This window comes from Hibiscus syriacus, unplaced genomic scaffold (genome assembly GCF_006381635.1).
Source record: "Hibiscus syriacus cultivar Baekdansim isolate YM2019G1 unplaced genomic scaffold, ASM638163v2 tig00110239_pilon, whole genome shotgun sequence".
In the NCBI taxonomy this organism is placed as follows: domain Eukaryota; kingdom Viridiplantae; phylum Streptophyta; class Magnoliopsida; order Malvales; family Malvaceae; genus Hibiscus; species Hibiscus syriacus.
The window spans coordinates 2,916,059-2,937,809 of NW_024062641.1; the positions used below are offsets into that span (position 1 = coordinate 2,916,059).

Here is a 21,751-nt window from a genome sequence, read left to right on the forward strand (position 1 = left end):
GAAGAAGAATATTTTTGAAAAACAATTTAAGGGCATTTTTGTCCAAAACGCTGATAATCCAACAATATTTAAGGGAAGAGAGGTAATGACATTCCCGGTAATATACCAAAAAAATCTACTATTGGTAATAAAACATTACCGGGAATGATATTCCCAACTAACCAAACGGGGAATGTGGATTCCATTCCCATGAGAATCTCATATTCCCCGAACCAAACAACCCCTTAATGTTGTCCTCACTTGTTCCCATAGTTTTGATATTACGACCGGGGAAAATGTTGTAATATGTGGGATCATTCCATCAACTTTGGAACTATTAGCTGAGGTTACTTACTCTTTTTCAATAGAGAAGTGTTTGTCATTGGCGGTGGTCAGATACTTGGGTAAGAATTTAGCAAGAATTGTTGAATTTCAATGCATATTGTTGGGTGTATATATATATTATTTGATGTCTTAAAAATGCAGGGAAACACTTAATGCTCCATGTTGTGAAGCCATTCACATTACTGATATTGGGACAAGCTTTGAATGTGATACCTTTATTCCTTCAATTGACTTGTCTTGTTTCCAGCCGTGGTACTCATCCAAGCCGCTGAGAGAAAATGATGTCCGGTTTTCGTTGCAAATTATGTTCGTGTGAGATCTGGGGTGAATATTGAAGGTAAGTGTAATGGCAGTCTAAATCATAATAATTTTTAGGTAAAAGACTTCACTTTCTTGCCCAGGATGATTCTTGAGAGACGTGATGAGTTGTTCACTAAACAAAATTGAAACTTGTTCATGAAAGCAAGATTCTGACCGGCTAGATACAAAATTCAGTTGTCATTGGCCAAGGTAGTCTTGAACTTTGCTTCTTTATGCTACTGCTCTTTAGTATTTTAATGTGGATATGGGCATCCCATGTGATTTTGTAGAATGCAATTCAATCTTTGCAGCTCCTTTCATCTTCTTATAACTAAGTTACTTTGGATGTTGCAATATCTTGCGTTGGTTCTTTATTGAACTCAATTTTTGGTACAAAGATTGTCTTCTCCTTGGGGATGCAGAATGAGCGGAAGAAAGGCGTTGTATGTTTGATACATAGGGTTTAAAATGGTTGTAAACGGAAATAGAGATTCACTGCCCTGTTTCTAGCGTTCAATTTCCCCCCCTCTATGAAGTATTGGTTGTCTTGTGGATATACAATTACATTTTACTACATAATTTTTGTGCCAAGAACAGTGCTAATTAAATGACAAGATATATGTTTGAACTGCAAAATGGTTCCATGATGATGGCTTCTCACCCATAAAAGAATTGCAGGAACAATTGTTGCTATACTTGTGATAACTCCATAAAAGTACTCTATTTATAGTCTTTTTTCTGAAGTTACTACTCGTCTAAACAAAGTATGCACACCATATTAGTTGCATTTAGGTTATATTTTCTTGTGGTGGATAAGTGTTGTTTAGTTAACATTTATTTGGTTTGACTGATGCTGTCGAGGAGAAAGGACTTGTGTAGATAGTGTATGTGCAGGAAATTCACTAAGGAAGAACATTTCAGTCGCGACAAAGTATTTTGCAAGGGCCAATGGAATAGAGAAGATAAAGACAGTGAGGAGCAGATTTATCTCGCCAAGGCAAAGTTTATCTTGCAAGTCTGAAGCGGATATGAAAAAACTGCCTATGTCACATGCCAGCTGTACGGCTACCCTCATGTGCAAACAAACCCTCAAGATTCTGACAACAACCAGTCGCCTTCCATTTTTTAGCCTGGACAAGACAATAACGGATATTTAGGGAATCTTCACTTAAGCGAAACCCTAGGAGATTTCCCTTTATAAATACCCAACCACAGCCGCCAAAAAGAGGAGGCAAGGGAGAAGAAAGAGAGCTTTAACTGAAGCGTGAGCGAGCAACTGTAGTGCTTCTCCACCGTTTTCCAACCGACCGTCCTTGTTGTCCTCCATAGTCTGGCGATAGTAGAGCGGCAGTCAGGTCTCGAGAGAGGCTGACCGCCAGGACAGGCGCGGTGTTGATCAGAGATGTCACGATAGAGCCCATGGTTTTGGGAGTCGTTCTTCCTTTGTTCTTAATTTCTTTACGTTTCTTGGGGTTGTAGTAAAACGATGATACTTTGGTTGACTTTTTGATAACACCATGAACTGTCTTACTTGGTGTTAATCTTTGTTTTGCCGAAACAATTATTTTCTGCTTTATGAATGATGAATTATGATTTTGCTCACTACTATTTTGTTCATTGTCTAAATATTTTGCCTTGACACTGTAATAGCTGTGAGAGATTGCCTAGGGTCTTGGTGAAACGCGCCTTGGCAATGTAAGAGAGTCGAGAGATTGCCGGTTGGTTAGGTATTGATTCTTAGATTCGAGAGAATTAAGATAGATTTAAGTGAACAATGGAATGGATCCAAGATGGTGATGTTCTAACTTGTCTACCTTAGAGATAAAGAGAGGGTTTCAATCGACTAAAAGGGATAGACGCAAGAGTAGGATAGACAACGATTATAGTTCACGCCGAGAGGTATTGCTACAACAACAGTCCGACAAACCAAGGGTTGTAGTTAACGCTGAGTAGTATTGCCATAACAACCGTCTAAGAATACTCAGTAATCTTATTGGACAGTTTAAGCATGTTATAACAATTCATTATGGACTTAGAATAATTGCTTGTCATAATAAAAGATTAGCATAAGTGTTCTATGAAATGTCTGAATATGTGAGGTTGTTTTGAATATATTTGAATCAACGTTTGTCTTTGTATTATTTACTTCAATTCGATAGCTTTGCATATTTATTTTGTCTTGACCAAACTTTTCTACAATCATACTTTATAATATTTTCTTGTTTTATTACTAATAGTTTTCTAGTTTGACAAGACTGTAGGAATTAGCTTGTGACAACTAGCTCTGGTTGTGGTGAAGCTTAAAAAGAATCGACCAATCCCTAAGGAGACGATAACTCACTTACCCTATATTTCTTGATTCGATTGAGTATACTTGCACAAAATTGCTTACCTTAGCATATACATTTACAAGCGATCAAGTTTTTGGCGACGTTGCTGGGGATTGGCAACCGACGAAATTTTTATTTTTTATCATAACAAGTTTTTCTTGTCACATTTTATTTACTTAGCTAACTTATTTTCTTTTCTTTTTCTTTTGAAGGACTTACTGTTGTATGAGACTGAGATCTGCTGGTAAACCATTAGAACCATTCAACCCTGAAATTGAACAGTCGTTCAGACAAAGACGACGTAACTAACGAACCAGAGAGTATATGAATCAACTACAATTTCAAGGCAACAATATGGGAGATCAGGCAGATCCTGATGTGACAATTAATCTTCAAAGAGAAGTTGCAAGACCACGAGTAATACGAGATCACTTCAACCCAATTCTTGACGATCTAAATCCAGGCATCGTGGCACCTAAAATACAAGCAACCCATTTTGAGCTCAAACCAATGATGTTCAACATGCTAAACTTTATCGGTCAATTTGGTGGTTCACCTAATGAGGATGCTAGACAGCATATCCGAGCCTTCCTTGAAGTGTGTGATTCATTGCGATAACAAGGAGTGTATGAAGATGTGCTTAAACTTAAACTTTTCCCTTATTCCCTATACGATAGAGCAAGAGCTTGGCTTAGTGGAGTTCATTTAGGATCAATGGAATCTTGGGCAGATTTATGCAAGAGTTTCCTAATCAGATACAATCCACCCAATATGAATACATAGCTACGCAATGATATTGCAAGCCTTCACCAAGGTGATGACAAATCAAGTCGTGATGTTTTACAATAGAGTTAATGCACCTACTCGAATGATGTTAGATGCCTTAGCAAATGGTACTTTACTTGATAAATTACCTGAGGAAGCCTTTGATATCCTCGATAGGATAGCAAATAATGACTATCAATTTTCGACTACAAGGTTGGGAACCAGCAGAAAAACATCTGGAGCATATAAAATTGAGGGTAAGGATTCAATAGCTGCTCAACCTTTTGCCATAACTAATATGTTGAAAAATTTGCAGCTTCATAATGAGGTGAAAGAAGTCAAAATAATCAGTAATGCATGCATATTTTTTCACGGCAACCATCATGAGAATGAATGTCCAGAAAACCATGAGTCTACCAATTGTGTGGGAAATTACAACCGAAGCAATAATAACCCCTACTCAAATACATACAATCCTAGATGGAGACAACATCTGAATTTTTCATCGGGTAATCAAGGGACCAACAACAATCAGGCAGAAAATTATAATAGGCTACAACAGAGTAACTCGGAACATCAAGATTTTCAGAATCAGCATCATTAGATGCCCTAGTAAAACACTAAAGGTATAACTTCTTCCTTTAATACCAACTCCAATTTTAACTCCTTGGAAGCTTCATTGTAGGAATTCATGGCCTCGACAAAAGATTTCATGGCTTCAAGAAAGACTCTGATGCACGAAAACTCATTAACAATAAAAAAACTAAGGAAATTTGTTGTAAAGTCAAGCTGCTCTTTTGCAAAGCCACAGTTCATCCTTGAGAGCATTGGAGAACCAAGTGGGTCAAATCGCCTCAGCATTACAATCATGCCCACAAGGAAATCTCCCCAGTGATAATGAAATCACTAAACATCATAGAAAGGAGCAGTGCAGTGTACTTACACTAAGGAGTGGAACACAGATTAACCAGAATGACAAGTTTGGGGGAAAACAACTGGATAATTCTCGCTAAGGCATTACACAACCAAAAGATCTAGCTAAAAATATGGAACAAGATGAATTGTCCGAAGAGAAGGAAAATGATGAAGGCTCCAAAAATCGTCAACCAGATAATGGGAAATTTATGTCCAAGGCCAGAAATTCCTCAGCACCAACAGCATATGACTCCTCAGCACCAACAACATATGACGTGAGAACACCACCACCATTTCCTCAAAGATTGAAGAAATACAATGATGACATCCAATTCAAGAAATTTGTTAATGTTCTGTATCAATTGTATATCAACGTACCTTTACTTGAAGTCATCGTGGAGATGCCTTCATATCTTAAGTTCCTACAAGGCATTGTCACAAAGAAAAGAAAGGTAGAAAATGTAGCCACGGCAACATAAATATGCTCTGCAGTAAGCAAACTCCCACCAAAACAAAAAGACCCTGGCAATTTTGTGATATCATGCTCAATTGGTAACAACTTTGTAGGGCGAGCTCTCGTTGATTTAGGGTCGAGGTTAAATTTAATACCAAAGTCCATATTTTTAAAATTAGAAAGGTATAACGCTTGCCCAACAATAGTTATCTTACAGTTAGCTGATTGGTCTTATATGCGTCCTGAGGGTAGAATAGAAGATGTCATTGTAAATATGGACAAATTTATACTTCCAGTTGATTTCCTCATCTTGGACTACGAAACCGATGAAAACGCACCTATCATCCTTGGACGACCCTTTTTGGCCACTGGACGAATCTTAATCGATTGCGAGAAGGGAGAGTTCACGATGCGAGTAGGAAAGCAAAGTGTCACAATCAATGTATTTAACTCTATGAGATATGTGGATGATTCAGAAGAATGTCAATGCATTAGAGACATAGACTCAATGGAAGAAGAGGAAAAGACAATTCTTGGCCACGGTGAATTTTTAAAGATAGATGAATACAATAGTTTGTGCCACGACTTGATGTCCATGACGTATAAACAAGAAAATCAGGGCCCAGGCAAAAGAATTTCAGAAGATGATTATGATAACTATGGACTTGACAATAGTTATTTAACTGAAGCACTAAACGGGTTCCCTGCCAATGACACCAACGCGGATTATGAAAGAGAATAAGAGGAGCAATCTAGTTTCCTTTATACTAGATCGGGTATGAAATTTGAACCCTTAGATTTTAATGAAGTTAGCCCCCCAGAATCATCTCTACAGCATGCACCCAAATTGGAACTTAAAACTTTGCCTTCGTATTTGAAATATGCCTACCTAGGTAGTGATAAGACTTTTCTAGTGATAATTTTTGCCAGTCTAACCTCCGAGCAGGAGAATAGTTTGTTAAATGTTCTGCCACAACACAAAAAAACTCTCGAGTAGACCATGACAGACTTGAAAGAAATCAACCCTACCATATGTATGCACAAGATCAACTTAGAAGACAATCATAGCACTTCAGTGGAACCACAAAGAAGACAAAACCTGATAATGAAAAAGGTAGCCATGAATGAAATCATAAAATAGCTGGATGCGGGAGTGATTTATCCAATATTCGATAGCTCATGGGTCAGTTCGGTGCAGTGCGTGCCAAAGAAGGGTGGTGTGATCGTGGTCAAAAATAAAAATGATGAGCTTTTAACTACTAGAACAGTCACGGGCTGTCGTATATGCATGGACTATAGGAAGTTCAATAAAGTCACAAAGAAAGACCATTTTCCCCTTACTTTTATTGACTAAATGCTTGATAGGCTAGCAGGAAAAGCATTTTACTGCTTCCTTGATGGATATTCTGAATACAATCAAATAGCCATAGTACTAGAGGATCAAGAGAAGACTACTTTCACATGCCCATACGATACTTATGCATTTAGACGAGTGTTGTTTGGGCTATGTAACACTCCATCTACCTTTCATAGATGTATGATGGCCATTTTTCGGATATGGTGGAAGATTGCATGGAAATATTTATGGATGACTTCTCCGTCTCAGGCGACGATTTCAACCGATGCTTTGGCAACCTATCTAAAATACTGAAACGATGTGAAGAAGCCAACCTAGTACTAAATTGAGAGAAATGCCATTTTATGGTAATCGAGGGAATAGTGTTGGGTCACAAAATTTCTTGTCAAGGCATTGAAGTTGATAGATCCAAGGTGGAAGTAATTGCAAATCTACCTCCACTCACCAACGTGAGAGGCATACGCAGTTTCCTTGGACATGCAGGCTTCTATAGGCGGTTCATAAAAGATTTTTCTCAAATCTCAAAATATTTGTGTCTTTTGCTTCAACAAAATCAACCATTTATATTTAATGATGATTGTTTAAATATATTTATACAGATTTAAAGAAAAAACTTTCAGCAGCACCAATCGTTGTTCCACATGACTAGAACGAACCTTTCGAGCTCATGTGTAATCCTAGTGATTACACAGTTGGGGCAGTGTTAGGGCAACGAAAAAGTAAACTCTTTCAATTTATCTACTATACTAGCCGTACTCTTAATGATGCACAAGTAAACTATACCAACACTAAAAAAAACTTCTTGCAGTAGTATTTGCATTCGATAAGTTTAGACCAGATCTCATAGGATTTAAAGTCATTGTGCATACGGATTATTCTTCCATTAAATATTTGATCAATAAAAAAGATGCAAAGCCTATGATAATCATATGGATATTATTACTACAAGAGTTCTATTTAGAGGTCAATGATAGAAAGGGCACGGAAAACCAAGTAACAGATCATTTGTCTATACTAGATAACAAAATTAATTGTCATGACATGAAAGATATTCAAAGGATTTTTCTGATGAGAAAAATTTATTTGTCACGGTTGTTCCGTGGTATGCTGACATAGTCAACTTTCTTGTTAGTGGTATTGTGCCTCCAGATTTATCCAGTCAAGGCTGAAAAAAGTTTAGACATGATGTGCGACATTATTATTGGGATGAACTGTTCCTATTCAAGCAATGTGGAGACCAAATAATCAGAAGATGTTTCCCAAAAGAAGAGCACAAAGAAATTATACTTCAATGTCACTCATCACTGTATAGAGGACATTTTGGTGGAATGAGGACAACGTTGAAGGTTCTTCAACCCAGTTTCTATTGGCCAACCTTCTTTAAAGACGTGCATGAATTCTACAAGTCATGTGATAGATGCCAACGAATAGGGAACATATCAAAGAGACATGAGATGCAATGATAAAACATTATGGAGGTTGAACTTTTCGTGTATGGGGATAGATTTCATCGGACCCTTTCCCACATCTTTTGGTGATCTATACATTATCTTGACAATAGATTATGTGTCCAAATGGGTGGAAGCCATTGCGACACCTTAAAATGATTGCAAGATCGTACTGAATTTTTTGCACAAGAACATATTCACACGCTTTGGAACACCACGAGCTATCATCAGTGATGAAGGTACACACTTTGACAACAAATTAATTACCAAGGAGCTGAAAAGATATGGAGTGCGACATCGGATAGCTATGACATATCACCCCCAGACTAATGGACAAGCCGAAGTCTCTAATCGGGAAATCAAACAGATCATTGAGAAAGTGGTCAACCCAAGCTGAAAGGACTGGTCGCCAGAGCTAGATGAAGCACTATGGGCCTACCACACGACATTTGGGACACTGCTAAGAATTTCCCCATTCAAACTCATCTACGGTAATGAATGCCATTTGCCTATGGAACTCAAACATAAAGCTTATTGGGCCATCAAGAAATTGAACATGGTTGCACAGCTTGCTGGAGAAAGAAGACTCTTGGAACTGAACAAAATTGATGAATTAAGAGCTCACATTTACAAGAATGCCCGTCTATACAAAGAAAAAACAAAAGATGGCATGACAGAAAAATTTTACCTAAGCAATTTTATTCTGGACAACAAGTGTTGCTCTATAATTCAAGACTCAAACTATTTCCATGCAAGCTAAAATCAAGATGGACAGGACCGTTCATCGTACATCAAGTCCATAACAATGGAGCAATAGAAATCAAGAACCGAGATGATGAATCCATTTTCAAGGTGAATGGGTAGAGACTAAAGGAATACAAAGGAGCACCAATCATACGTGACAAACCGGCGTCAATAGCACATAATGCCCAAGAGTTTGTCTTACTTACGTGAACAATATTCGTTGCCTAGGCAACGAAAATCTGAATTTTGTACATAAATAAAATAAGTTATTTTATGCACTAGTTATTTGTTGTACTTTATTTATGTTCTCTTTATTTTATTATAGGCATACAAGGAACACATGGCAGCATGGGGTGAGAACTTACGCATAAAAGGAAGAGAAACCCTATAGCAAAGAATTTTGGTGGCAATTGTGAAGAGGGAAAATATATTTTCCCCACTTTATGACAAATCAATTATTGAACCATTAATGCCATGTCTTTTCCCCTCTCGTTTTGACCAAATTGTCCTGAAGAAACCACCCATTAACTTTCCAAAAAAACCAACTTACACTCAATCTTCCTCATCGTGCACACCATATTCTCTCATTCAAAAAAAATCGAAAACATTGTACCAACAAGTATCATGACCATATCAAAGAAAAATCTAGCCCCAGCAGTGGGTTTTGAGTGGTTCCAGATGGCTGAAGCTGAGGCACGATTCAAAAACCTCCAAAAACGGTAAATATTTTGGAGGATGGGTTAGTTTTTCCATAAGAAAACGAAGAACCATTCAGACCATAAGTGATGGATGTGATTTAAAAACACAATTGGGAGAAATTTGCTAGACATCCTAAAGCCGTAGCACCAGAAATAGTTCAGGAATTTTACGCTCATCTTGAAGACCCATCCAATCACACCGTTTATGTGAGAGGGAAACTCATTCGGTTTTTCCCGTCAGCACTCAACCAATATTTCAAGTTGGGAAAAGTGGAGGATCAACATAAGATGTTTGTGGCTGAGGTGGACCAAGAGACTTACAGTGGAGTAGTGGAAGACCTTTGTTTCGGGTGGGCCAAATTCGAGGGAAACACACCAACAAGGAAACGACTAAATCATCGAGCCCTTAAACCGATGGTGAAGCTATGGAATCACTTTCTCAAGGGTAAGCTAATGCCAACCTCCCACAACATGACCATTCTAGTGAAAAGGTTAATACTGTTACATTCGATAATCTATGGGCGAGTAATTAATATTGGAGAACTTATGTTCGAGTAAATCCATGAATGCGATAAAAGAAATAGAGGTAATCTTTTAATTCCTAACTTGATAATTACTCTGTGCAAGAACCATTCAAGGACTTTATCAAGTCCAAGAAGGGAATAACTAAGAAGAAAGTGCCAGAGTTACTGAGCTTTGATGGCAATGCCCCACATGAAGGTCTAGAGAGAGGAACGAAATCTTTTGCTCAGCAAGAATAGCAGCAGTGGTCGGTTACACGCGAGAAACTCGTGTGAAGATCGAGAATTTGGAAAATCACATGGAGATCTTCTTTGGCTATGTCAAGGCAAGGGATGCACAAAACAATGTCTTTTTCAAGGAGTTGCTCCCAATCACCAACGAAGACATGCAACCATTCCTCGATGTTATCCTAAAACACACTGCTAGCGGCAGTACATTCAATGTCTCGACACAAAATGTTCCCCCAGAGGTACCCACAGACGTTCCTCCACTGGCCACTCATGTCTCGTCCATACCAGAGGAAGGCCATGGTGACATAGATGAATTCCTTTGTTCCTTATCATTCTCTACTTCCGAAAGCACTCAGGAGATTCCACCTAACTTCTTTACCGATGAAGACTTTACTACATCCCCGACTCAACCCAAGAAAGGACCAGAAAAGTCCCCCGTTCATCAAGCAACACATGTTCCTGAAACAGCTCAAAGCCAGACCCCAGTTCCCGCACAACCTACTCCCGCTGAAGACCAACAAACACCAGCACGAGCCCCGGGCACCAAGCGATACATCAAGAGAAAAATGGGCCGTGTTTTTCAGCCATCTTCCTCGATGATTGCAGCAGCAGATACGGGATCAGAGAGTTCCCCTCCTCTAAAACGACGCAGAACGTGTGTGTCCAGTCAAGCCACACCACCACAGTAAGATCGCATTTCAATTTTTTCTTTTTATGTTAGCATTTGAATATAGATACATGTAGTTTAGTCTTTCATGCATTGATGACAATGCATCCCTCAAGTTTTGGGGAGGTATTGTAGCACACTTTGTTAAAAACAATTGATGATATTTGGCTAAAAATTTTGGTTGTCATGATATAAGCATGTTAAGCCTATTGTTTGGAATAGATTAGGGATGACCGATGATGAATGCATAATTTAATTGCCTAGGCCAGAATTATCTTTAAGATTGTCGAAAAACGAGAACCTTAGTACTGATTCTTTGAAAAATTATAAACACGAATGTAGGTTGTCTCTGCTTAAGTTAATTAGTAAAATTTTTAGGAAAAACTCTCTTCTTGCCGAGACATCGAAAACTTTTAAGGTTAAAGTTGAACTCCCTAGTATTTGAAACTTGAAGAATAAAAGGGGCACTCTTCTATGAAATGACATAACCAGAAAACTCCATTAAAAACTAAGAGTTGCCAAGGCACATGAGTGAATGAAAGTAGTCCCAGGATGACTCTACCTAACTAGCTTGGGGTGGAAGATATGCTTCCTTTCACCTAGAGTGTGGGAGGGTAGGTGTGATGAGCTGACTCCAAAAAAAATAAAAAAATTTGACGAATAACTAGGAGTGGAACCCGAGCCTGACAAATAATTTGACGCCTTGAAAAAATAGAATCACTTACTTGAAGTTTTCTAATTACTTTAATGCATAGACTGATTACAATCACGCATACACGATAGCAAGGAATCCTAACTAGGGAAGGTACTTGACTGATATGACAGTCAAACAAGTTGAAGCCAAACTTTTACTGAGGGCTAAAATTTAAAATCACATGATTTTCTTAATATTGCTTTGCCATGACAATCTTATTTTTTTCTCTAGCACTGTACATTACTTGAGGACAAGCAATAGCTTAACTTTGGGGGTGTGATAACTCCATAAAAGTACTCTATTTATAGTCTTTTTACTTAAGTTATGCTCGTCTAAACAAAGTATGCACACCATATTAGTTGTATTTAGTTGCATTTAGGTTATATTTGCTTTTGGTGGATAAGTGTTGTTTAGTTAACATTTATTTGGTTTGACTGATGTTGTCGAGAAGAAAGGGCTTGTGTGGATTGTGTGTGTGCAGGAAATTCACTAAGGAAGAACATTTCAGTCGCGACAAAGTATTTCGCAAGGGCCAGTGGAATAAAGAAGATAAAGATAGTGAGGAACAGATTTATCTAGCCAAGGCAAGGTTTATCTTGCAAGTCTGAAGCGGATATGACGAAACTACCTATGTCACATGTCAGTTGTACGACTTCCCTCACGTGAAAGCACGCCCTCAAGATTCTGACAACAACCAGTCGCCTTTCCTTTTTTAGCTTGGACAAGATAATAACGGGTATTTAGGGAATCCTTACTTACGTGAAACCCTAGGAGATTTCCCTTTATAAATACCCAACTACAGCCGCCAAAAAGAGGAGGAAAGGGAGAATAAATAGAGATTTAACTGAAGCGTGAGCGAGAAACTGCAGTGCTTCCCCATCATTTTCCAATCGACCGTCCTTGGTATCCTCTATAGTCAAACGATAGCAGAGCGGCAGTTAGGCCTCGAGAGAGGCTGACCGCCAGGATAGGCGCGGTGTTGATCAGAGATGTCACCACAGAGCCCCCAGTTTCGGGAGTTGTTCTTCCTTTGTTCTTAACTTTTTTACATTGTTTGGGGTTGTAGTAAAACAATGATACTTTGGTTGACTTTTTGATAACACCGTGAACTGTCTTACTTGGTGTTAATAATTGTTTTGCCAAAATAATTATTTTATGCTTTATGAATGATGAATTATGATTTTGTTCATGACTGTTTTGTTCATTGTTTAAATATTTTTCCTTGACACTGTAAAAGCTTCAACAGATTGCCTAGGGTCTTGGTGAAACATGTCTTGACAATGTAAGAGCGTCGAGAGATTGTCGGTTGTTTAGATATTGATTCTTAGATTCGAGAGTATTAAGATAGATCTACATGAACAATGGAATGAATCCGAAATGGTGATATTCTAACTTGTCTATCTTAGAGATAAGGAGAGAGTTTCATTCGACTAAAAGGGATAGACACTAGAGTATGATAGAAAATGATTATAGTTTACGCTAAGAGGTATTGTTACAATAATAGTCTGACAAACCAAGGGTTGTAGTTAACAGTAAGTAGTATTTCCATAACAACCGTCTAAGAATACTAGTAATCCTGTCGGGCAGTTTAAGCATGTCATAACAATTCATTCTAGACTTAGAATAATTGTTTGACATAACAAAAGATTAGCATAAGTGCTCTATGAAAAGTCTGAATATGTGAGATTGTTTTGAATATATTTGAATCAACACTTGTCTTTGCTTTATTTACTTCAATTTGATAGCTTCGCATATTTATTTTGTCTCGACCAAACTTTTCTGCAACCATACTTTATAATATTTTCTTTCTTTATTACTAATAGTTTTCTAATTTAACAAGACTATAGGAATTAGCTTGTGAAAATTAGTTATGGTTGTGGTGAAGCTTAAAAAGAATCGACCAATCCTTGAGGAGACAATAACTCACTTACCCTATATTACTTGATTCAATTGTGTATACTTGCACATAATTTCTTGCCTTAGCATATACATTTACAAGCGATCAACTTGCCTCGGATACATTGAACTATATGTTTTTTATTGTGGGAAATGCTTGAATATATCTAGTGTAGGTTAATGTTTTGCCTGGTTTATAGGTGAAGATATAGATTTGGGGTTATGTAAATACTTTTTATGTGATTGGAGTATTAAAATCCATATAGAGTGAGGAGTTGCCACAAGACTGTTAGCTCCTAAAAGCAAATTTTACGCCTTTAAAAGCAATTTTGATTGAAAACCATATGGTTTTGGGGCCTCTATTATAGTGACTGTTAATTTTGGTCCATATTTTATGGATTTTGGTTCAAATTAGTCTCTCTATAATGGATATTGGTTCAAATTAGTCCCTGTATTGCTAAACAGAAACAAATAAGGCCAAACTGTTTACTAAGGTTAATGTTTTAAGAAAATGTCAATTATTGTTTAACAAATGAAGTTTTTTGTTTGGAGTTGGACTTTGAATGAAAAAAAATTAACAATATAATTTCACTTTTAAAGTAGTAAATCTTACAAAATTGGCCTTATTTGATTCTTGTTACTAGTAAAGGAACCTAATTGAATCGTTTGATAGTAGATGGATTAAGTTGGATTAGTCTCTCCAATAAAGGGGAAAAATTGATCCAGAAACAATACTAAAGAGACTAAATTGGTATAAGAACTTAACTTTATAACTAGGTTAAATAGATTTTTCCTTGTTGGGATTTGGAAAAGGGTAATGAAATTATTCAATCTCATGCTAAAACATAATTGAAAAAGTTTTGGTTTATAGATGGAGATGGTAGGTGCAAGCAATTAACACTATAGACACCTAAGATGAATAGAAAATAGACATGTTACGATCTCTTTCCTACTAAAATGAAATGGATCAAATGAGCTTTAATGTTGATATCGTGCAATTGGTTCATCAAATAAATAGGTGCATAGATTAATATTTAGTAGATTGTTTCATCAAATTCAGCATCTCGATTTGTATGAAAATGTGATCCCTCCATTGTCTCTAGTGAGGATGCATTTTTTATTTGTTCTTTGCCTAATGCATATTTATACAAATTTTAGCACATGCTTATATTTATGTGTAGACAAAAGCGTTGGAAGGTTTTATACATTTACAAAGAACATTGATGAAAAATGCCTTTAGTAAAGAGTGCACAATTAATTGAGTTATGTCATGCACAGAGGAAAAGAAATAAAACTCGGAGCAAGAGAATTAGGGAAATTAAAGAAAGGGTTAGGGATTTGGAATTGAAAATGGGCCCGACACGTTCTACAACCCACTAAGGATAGGAAACAACTTGCTTATTTGTGCAGGTTGTTATACTCAGTACAACAAGGGCTGCCAGTTGCAGGGTTTAGCTATGGGTACACTAAACAAATAAGAGCATGTACTAAGGAGATGATTTTTATGAAAGTATTGAATGAACGTTTGTTTACTGAATCCTTTATTCTCTTCTCTCTTTTTTTCCTTCGATAATTGTCTATTTCTCCAGGGTCATAACAATTGGTATCCAGAGTCATAACTCCTGGAAACGCAATGGTAGAATCCTTTATTCTTTCTATGATTCAAAAACAGATTGAAGACTTAAAAAAGCTGGTGAAGCAAAATCAGTACCTGGAGACAGAGATTGCAATGAATAAGGGTTGTTTGGAGCAGATTCTAATGGACTTGATGGGAAGGACAAATGATCAAGAACCACCAAGCCCTGAAACTAAGCAGATGTTACATGTGGTAGTCGAAGGCACAAATGCTGAGTATAAAATGTTTGATAAAATTCCAATAAGAATATTTAATGCAATTCCATCCATCACTGGCACTATGAATGTTGATTTACGACTACAACAAAGTGATAATATGATTGGGCTTAGCAAATTGATTTCCTGGGAAAATCTAGTGGACGTCGAGGAACAAGAGCAAACCATTTTAGAGAATGCTCAAGTAAGTACTCCTAACCTTCTTAAGACTGGTGGAATGAAGATTCCAAAAGAATTGGGAAAGCACACTGCTACTTATTATGATACATGATGGATAGCTAAGGACAAACTTGTTCCCATAGACGATAAAGGAGTAAATCATTATGCAAATATTGAAAAATATGATATTACTAGTATGTATTATTTGGAGAAAGAATTGATCGAGGCTCGAAATTATGAACTCTACAGTAAATAAGGTATTGAAGGAATTTATCCCCAATCTCTCTCATGAGGCATATGGCATTATTTTTCAGAGCTGGGATGTTCCATATGTACCTCACACTCATGAAAGTCTTTTGACGTGAAAATATGCTTCGATGAATTCGGTTGACTTTCTATTTAAGAAAAATTTAAATGCAGCTGTGGTAGATTGTTGCATTGGAATTCATGTATACTTCACTGATCTTCAAAGAAGGGTTGTCTTAGATGTTGCTACAATTGCGGGCTTGCACCCCTTCACTTGATTCATGAAACTACAACAACAACATTGGATTATGGTATTTATAAAACTGATTTACCTGAAAATGGCTCAGTAAATGTTTCCCTTGTTGATATTGGACATACTAGCATTTTCCTACAAAATTTAAAGAGGAATACAAGATTGATGTATTCCAGAATAATAGTGCTTGTACTAGGCTCCATGTAGCTTGTGAGAAGTTAAAGAATGTACTTAGTGCCAATCCTAAGGTACTTAGTGCCAATCCTGAGGCACTTTTGAATATTGTGTTCTTGATGGATGAGAATAATGTTAGGGATTTCATTAAGAGATAAGAGTTTGAGCAGATCAGTGCTCCAATTTTGCAACGTGTGAAAAGGCCACTAGAGAAAGCACATGCTAATGTTGGATTTGCTGTTGAAAATGTTCATAGGGTCAAGGTTGTTGGCTCAAGCTATGCTTTAGCAACTGACAATGGAGTAGTTTATTTATGTGGCTCTAGTTTTGACCCTTGCCTTGGTCACGGGGAACAACAAATTAAACTTTACCCACGAAAACTTCAAACATCTAAGAGAAAAAGAGTTATACTCGATCCGTCAAAATGTAGTAAATTGAGCATGGATGAAATGAGGGAGCTCGTATATGAGTTATCGAAGAGGACAAGTAGAGCCTTAGAAATGCTACAATTATGGATCCGTCAGAAGATTTTACAGGTCTTATGTGTCGAGATGGGAAAGGAAAGGAAAGGAAATATATTGGGTTGACTAATCTAAAAATTATTGAAAACCTTTTGAAAATTGTAGATGAAAAGAATTAAGGGGTTCAAGAAGGTGTAACAGATCCCGAATGGCATTTGTACCCAACAGTTTGTCAGATAACAGCCAAAAGGCAGAGGAAATCTGATTATCCTTCCCGACTGCCCATTCTTGTGAATGATCACGACATTGTTAGTGGTGGCAATGAGATTGTAGCACCCCCAACCCGTATCTGACCCGAATACGAATCCGAGGTGCCACATTAACTATTCAAAATATTTACCTTTAACAAATAGTAGAAATTTAAATTTACTTTTCAATAATAAAAAATTTTAATACAAAATAAAGTGTACAAACTTCAAACTTAACTGGAAATATATAATTCATCATTTACATAAATACAATAAATGTACATTTACAAAAAACACACAAAATTTATAAAAACCTACTATTTTAAATGGTTCTGATCTGATCTTCTTAGCTTATGCTGCCCTCTCCTAATCTTCACTCTTCTGATCTCTTTGAACCTACGTGTGAAACAATCCACTCGCTAAGTCGTTGACTTAGTGAGGCAATAAGACATATAATATAAAACATTTCAAAAACCATTTTTGTTGATCCATATAAAGCTTACATACTTGAAGTAAAATACAATTTCTAATAAATTACATCAAATCATTCATTAATCTTCTTCCACCCTTTTATTCTTTTAGCCCAATGTAATAACACTGAAAATTCAGGATATCTGAGTACACTAAGGTTGTGCATAATTGTTGTCACCACAACTCATATAATTTTCACCGAAGTGCCACATAGAATTTGTCTCGAAGGACCGTGTAGAAATTTGTCCCGAAGGACCACGTAGAAATTTGTCCCAAAGGACCACATAGATTGTCTCGAAGGACCGCGTAGAACCCTCGAATCTTGGCATGCCAACTATACCCTAATTCTCACATATACACCTTAGGCTTTAACTTATAATTATTTTAAGCTTCACCATTTAAAGTGTATCTTATTTGCATATAGAACATTCTCGTAGATCACTTATACGTAGGGCATTTCATATTCATATGTCACATATATACATTCAAACACAATTAACAATAGAACTTACTTTTAAAATATACTTAAATAAAACATCATAAAATATTGCATAAAAGGATTGAAAATAGTTTTCAATCGAAAACTTTGAAGTTGGCTTATCGCAAGCTATCCTTAAATCCAATATAACATAATTTAATTACACTCACCTTTGCCTCACTAAAGTCCTTTACTCTTTTGTTCGAAACTTGAAATGTCGAGTTGACCGAAAGTTAATTTTGTTCAACATCTACACAAAACAATCGAAAATAAATATCGGAATTTGAATCACTTATCCTCAATCATAATAACTTAATATGCGATAAACAATAAATTTCTCATTTAATACTTAATAGTATCGGTACTACCCCTAACAATACCTATACTTCCCTTTGTTGGTATCGATACCCCCTTTGGTACCGATACGATTTCTACATACTGGAATTTCAGCTTCAAAATGATATCGATACCTTACTCTTGGTATCGATACTCCCCTTTCAGTATCGGTACCTCAACAATCAGTATCGATATTGATCCTTGATTTTAAATCGATTTAGCCTTGAAGTATCAATATTGTTCTTATAATACCAATACCCTTGCCCATATTTCATTTCTTCCACTTCGAATTTTAACCCAAAATCATCTAAATCCTCTACTTTTAACTCTAATCATCTCCTCAAACTCACTAATACTCATACTAATTACTTATCTTCACTAATCCTCTTATAACATCCGGATTTCTCAATAATATTCTTAAAACTAAGAATCATAGCTTTTAATCAAATATGTTATAATTTATTTGTAACACTTCGAATCTCTTAGTTATGACTTTGACAAGTCAATTCTACCTTTAGAATCCATTTATCAACCAATTTACAAATTTTTACTTCAAAACCCATCTTATTCATTCCCTAATATCTCCTTATTAACTTAGTTTTTCTTCATTTTCAAGCTTCCTTAATCATCTCTACCACCTAAAGCTTTAATACAACCCATGAAATTAAGAAAATCATTAGCTTGAAACAACTCACCTTAATCAAGGAAGTCACGAACCAAGAAGGAGAAGAAGAAAAAGAAGGGAAATGGGGTATGTACGTATCCACATAATTCTTTTCTCTCCCTTATCCTCTTAAAATATCCTAATATAATATGGATATAAAATTCATATACTGAAAAAGACCATCTTGCCCTTCATCTCTTCCTTCTTTGTAAATAGATCCTAACATAAAATTTCCAACATTAGTCTTTGAACTTATCACTTATTTCAATTAAACTACTAAATTTTAAATTTCTTACATTTTGATCACTGACCCGATATTTGGGGCATTACAGACATGATCATTGATGTTTATTGTAAAAACTTGGCTGGCAAGGCTACATTAAGACAAAAAGATCCATTTTGCTAAAGGTGTTCCTGCTGCATCTGTTACAAGTTCGATGACAAGGAGGATCCTAGTCTATGGTTAAATTGCCACTTAGAACCTCCTTTCCCAGGAAATTCTTGTGGCATGTCATGTCATCTTGAGTGCGCATTAAAACAAAAAAAAAATCATGCATTGGAAAAGATAAACAACATGTTGTTTCTGATGGGGGCTATTATTATGTAGCGTACAGGAAAGTAAATGATTTGATCGGGTGTTGGAGAAAACAAATGATGGCTGCAAAAGATACGAGGATGGTGGACATTCTCTATTATCATGTCTCTTTAGAACACAAACTTTTAAATAGCATTGAAAAATACCGTAAGCTTTCAGAGATTGTTGATGAAGTCGTTAAGAAGCCTGAAGCAAAGGTCGGTTCGTTAACTGGTGCCCGTTAAAAGAGGTAGGGGTATCGTCAACAAGCTTTCTTCAAGACTCGAATTTCAGAAACTATGTTCTTCTGCAGTAGAATTTCTGGACAAAATGCTTTTCAATACTATCTCACATTTTTCACCAAATTATTCAGTACCAGGCAGTTTATGTTCGATTTCTCCAGCAATTGTACGCTTTGAAGAAGTAAGTCAAACTTCCGTTACTATGATTGTGAATTCTGAAGAACCTTTACGGAACAGTAGTATCGCTTACAACTTATGGCATTGGAAGACGTGCAACTGGGATTACCCTGTTGAATCAACTTGTACCATGTTTGTTTCGAACACAAGGTTTGTTGTCATGGGGCTGACTCCAGCTATGAAATCTCTTATCAAAATTGTGTTGTTTAATTATCATCGTTCTTGGTGGAAAAGACATGGAGCTGTCCTTAATGGTGAAACTGTTGCAATCCACTTTAAGCAAAGACCTTATTTAGAGTTAATTGAGGGAGATCCCAATACCTTATATGTAACCATTTGGAGTGGCTTTTCCGAAGATATAACTCTTGATTTTCTTAGTCTCACTCTGATGGCTACATTTAATGCGGATGAAGGTGATAGTGATGATTTCATGAGCTATGAGAAAAGGACCAACCCATTTTAAAAGTGTACAAATCAAGACCTTTAGTAGATTTATATGGGGCTATATCACCTGCCTTGCTTATTAATGCAACTCAGTTGGTCAGAGTTACAATGCAACCTATAAATCCTTTCTTGATAATCGTTGTTATACATATTGACACTGTTCCAGGTCTGGGTGATGGTACTGCTATCTATAGTTTTTGGTGGAAGGTGTTTGGCAACTTGAGTTTTGGATAGAAGTTTGGTCGGGAACTAAATGGACTGACACGGTTGGTTGAGTAGTAAATGCCACACAGAAGATGTTTGATTGGATACCAGTGGCATCTTGCTCATTAAATGTGAAAAAAATTACTGTGGGTAGTTATCCCTATTTATATTTTAGATCATATATATTGAAAATATGTTTTCCCCCGAAATTTTATAAATTCATCCATTCCTTTAGAAGTTCATCCCGTAACATAAAATCATCCATCCGTCCCTGTTTTCAGAGTTGGATCTCATAATGATATTGAATCAGTTTTTGAATGAAATATATAGCGAGGTTGCAGTTTCATATTGCTAAAATTAAATCATACAGTAAGTAGTGCATAGGGCATTGATGATTTGATGCTATGAGGAGTTACCACTGGACTGAGCAAACAATCATTCGTACAGGGTACACACAATCTGATGCGTTATCCGAAGATATTGTCAGAGTGAGTACATAGAGCATTTTCTTCTGATTGCAGAATACTGTCTGCCCTGTGACCTTGGTGTTTTCAGTACAAATCTAGCAGGGTTTCTATGTACTCTCTTGCTCCGATGGTCCAATCACTTCACAAATTCTTGGGTAACTTACAGGCTAATGGCTGAGTATTGAGATCATCAGGGTCCAAGCTAACATCGCACAGGAGATTGACTAAAAAAACTGATCTTTCCAGGAATAACTCAAGCGGTTACTGTAAGAAGTTTATTATGTTAAATTACCAAACGACAGGCAGACATTAAATTTACTGGTCGAAGGAAACAAAGAACAGAATTCTTTAGTTAAGCTTTCAAAGAAAAATTATGTTCTCATTGGCATTAAAGCAAGCAAAAGTACAATTTTCATTGGTCAAGGTTTCCAACAACAAAAAAGAAAACAGTAAATTCGATATCCAGCCTGTATGAATTAATTTGCGATGATAATGGCAGTGAGTAGTTGATACATCACTTTCTGTGTTACTTTTGACCCCTATTGTTCTGTCAGTCTCTCACTTCCCCCCGTTTTCTCCTGTTAAGCAGCAAGCAGCCACTTGAAAATCAGCTCTCTCTGAAACCAGATGAGATGTGCATGTATGATGGTAGCATTACAAAAATCAACACTACAAGATATTAAAATGCATTACCTCGTCCTCGTTCATGCAAAGGAAAAGTGTCGAGTCTAAGGGCAAGAATAGGCAATCATTGACAGCTTACAATTCTTGAAAAGCATAAAAGATTAAAAAGAACAAAGCATAGGAATAGGGCTCACATTTTAGGTAATTTACCGACCGATTATATATTCTGTGAAGAGTAAAACAAACTGGACGCACATGGTTTATCTGATTTCAAGGCGGTCCAAGTTGCATGGACATAGTACACCAAATTGGAAAAGGCTTAAATTCCTTCCAA

At 36.6% G+C, this 21,751-nt stretch overlaps 1 long non-coding RNA gene and 1 pseudogene across 1 annotated transcript; one reads left to right on the forward strand and one right to left on the reverse strand.

Moving 5' to 3' along the window:
- Positions 1 to 9,760: 9,760 nt before the first annotated feature.
- On the forward strand, positions 9,761 to 20,141 carry LOC120114673 (annotated as a pseudogene).
- Positions 17,041 to 18,792, reverse strand: LOC120114718. Its single transcript, XR_005515420.1, has 3 exons — positions 18,717 to 18,792; positions 17,856 to 17,935; positions 17,041 to 17,132 (listed from the first exon to the last, which is right to left on the reverse strand). It is a non-coding gene; the product is annotated as an uncharacterized LOC120114718 (long non-coding RNA).
- Positions 20,142 to 21,751: the final 1,610 nt, after the last annotated feature.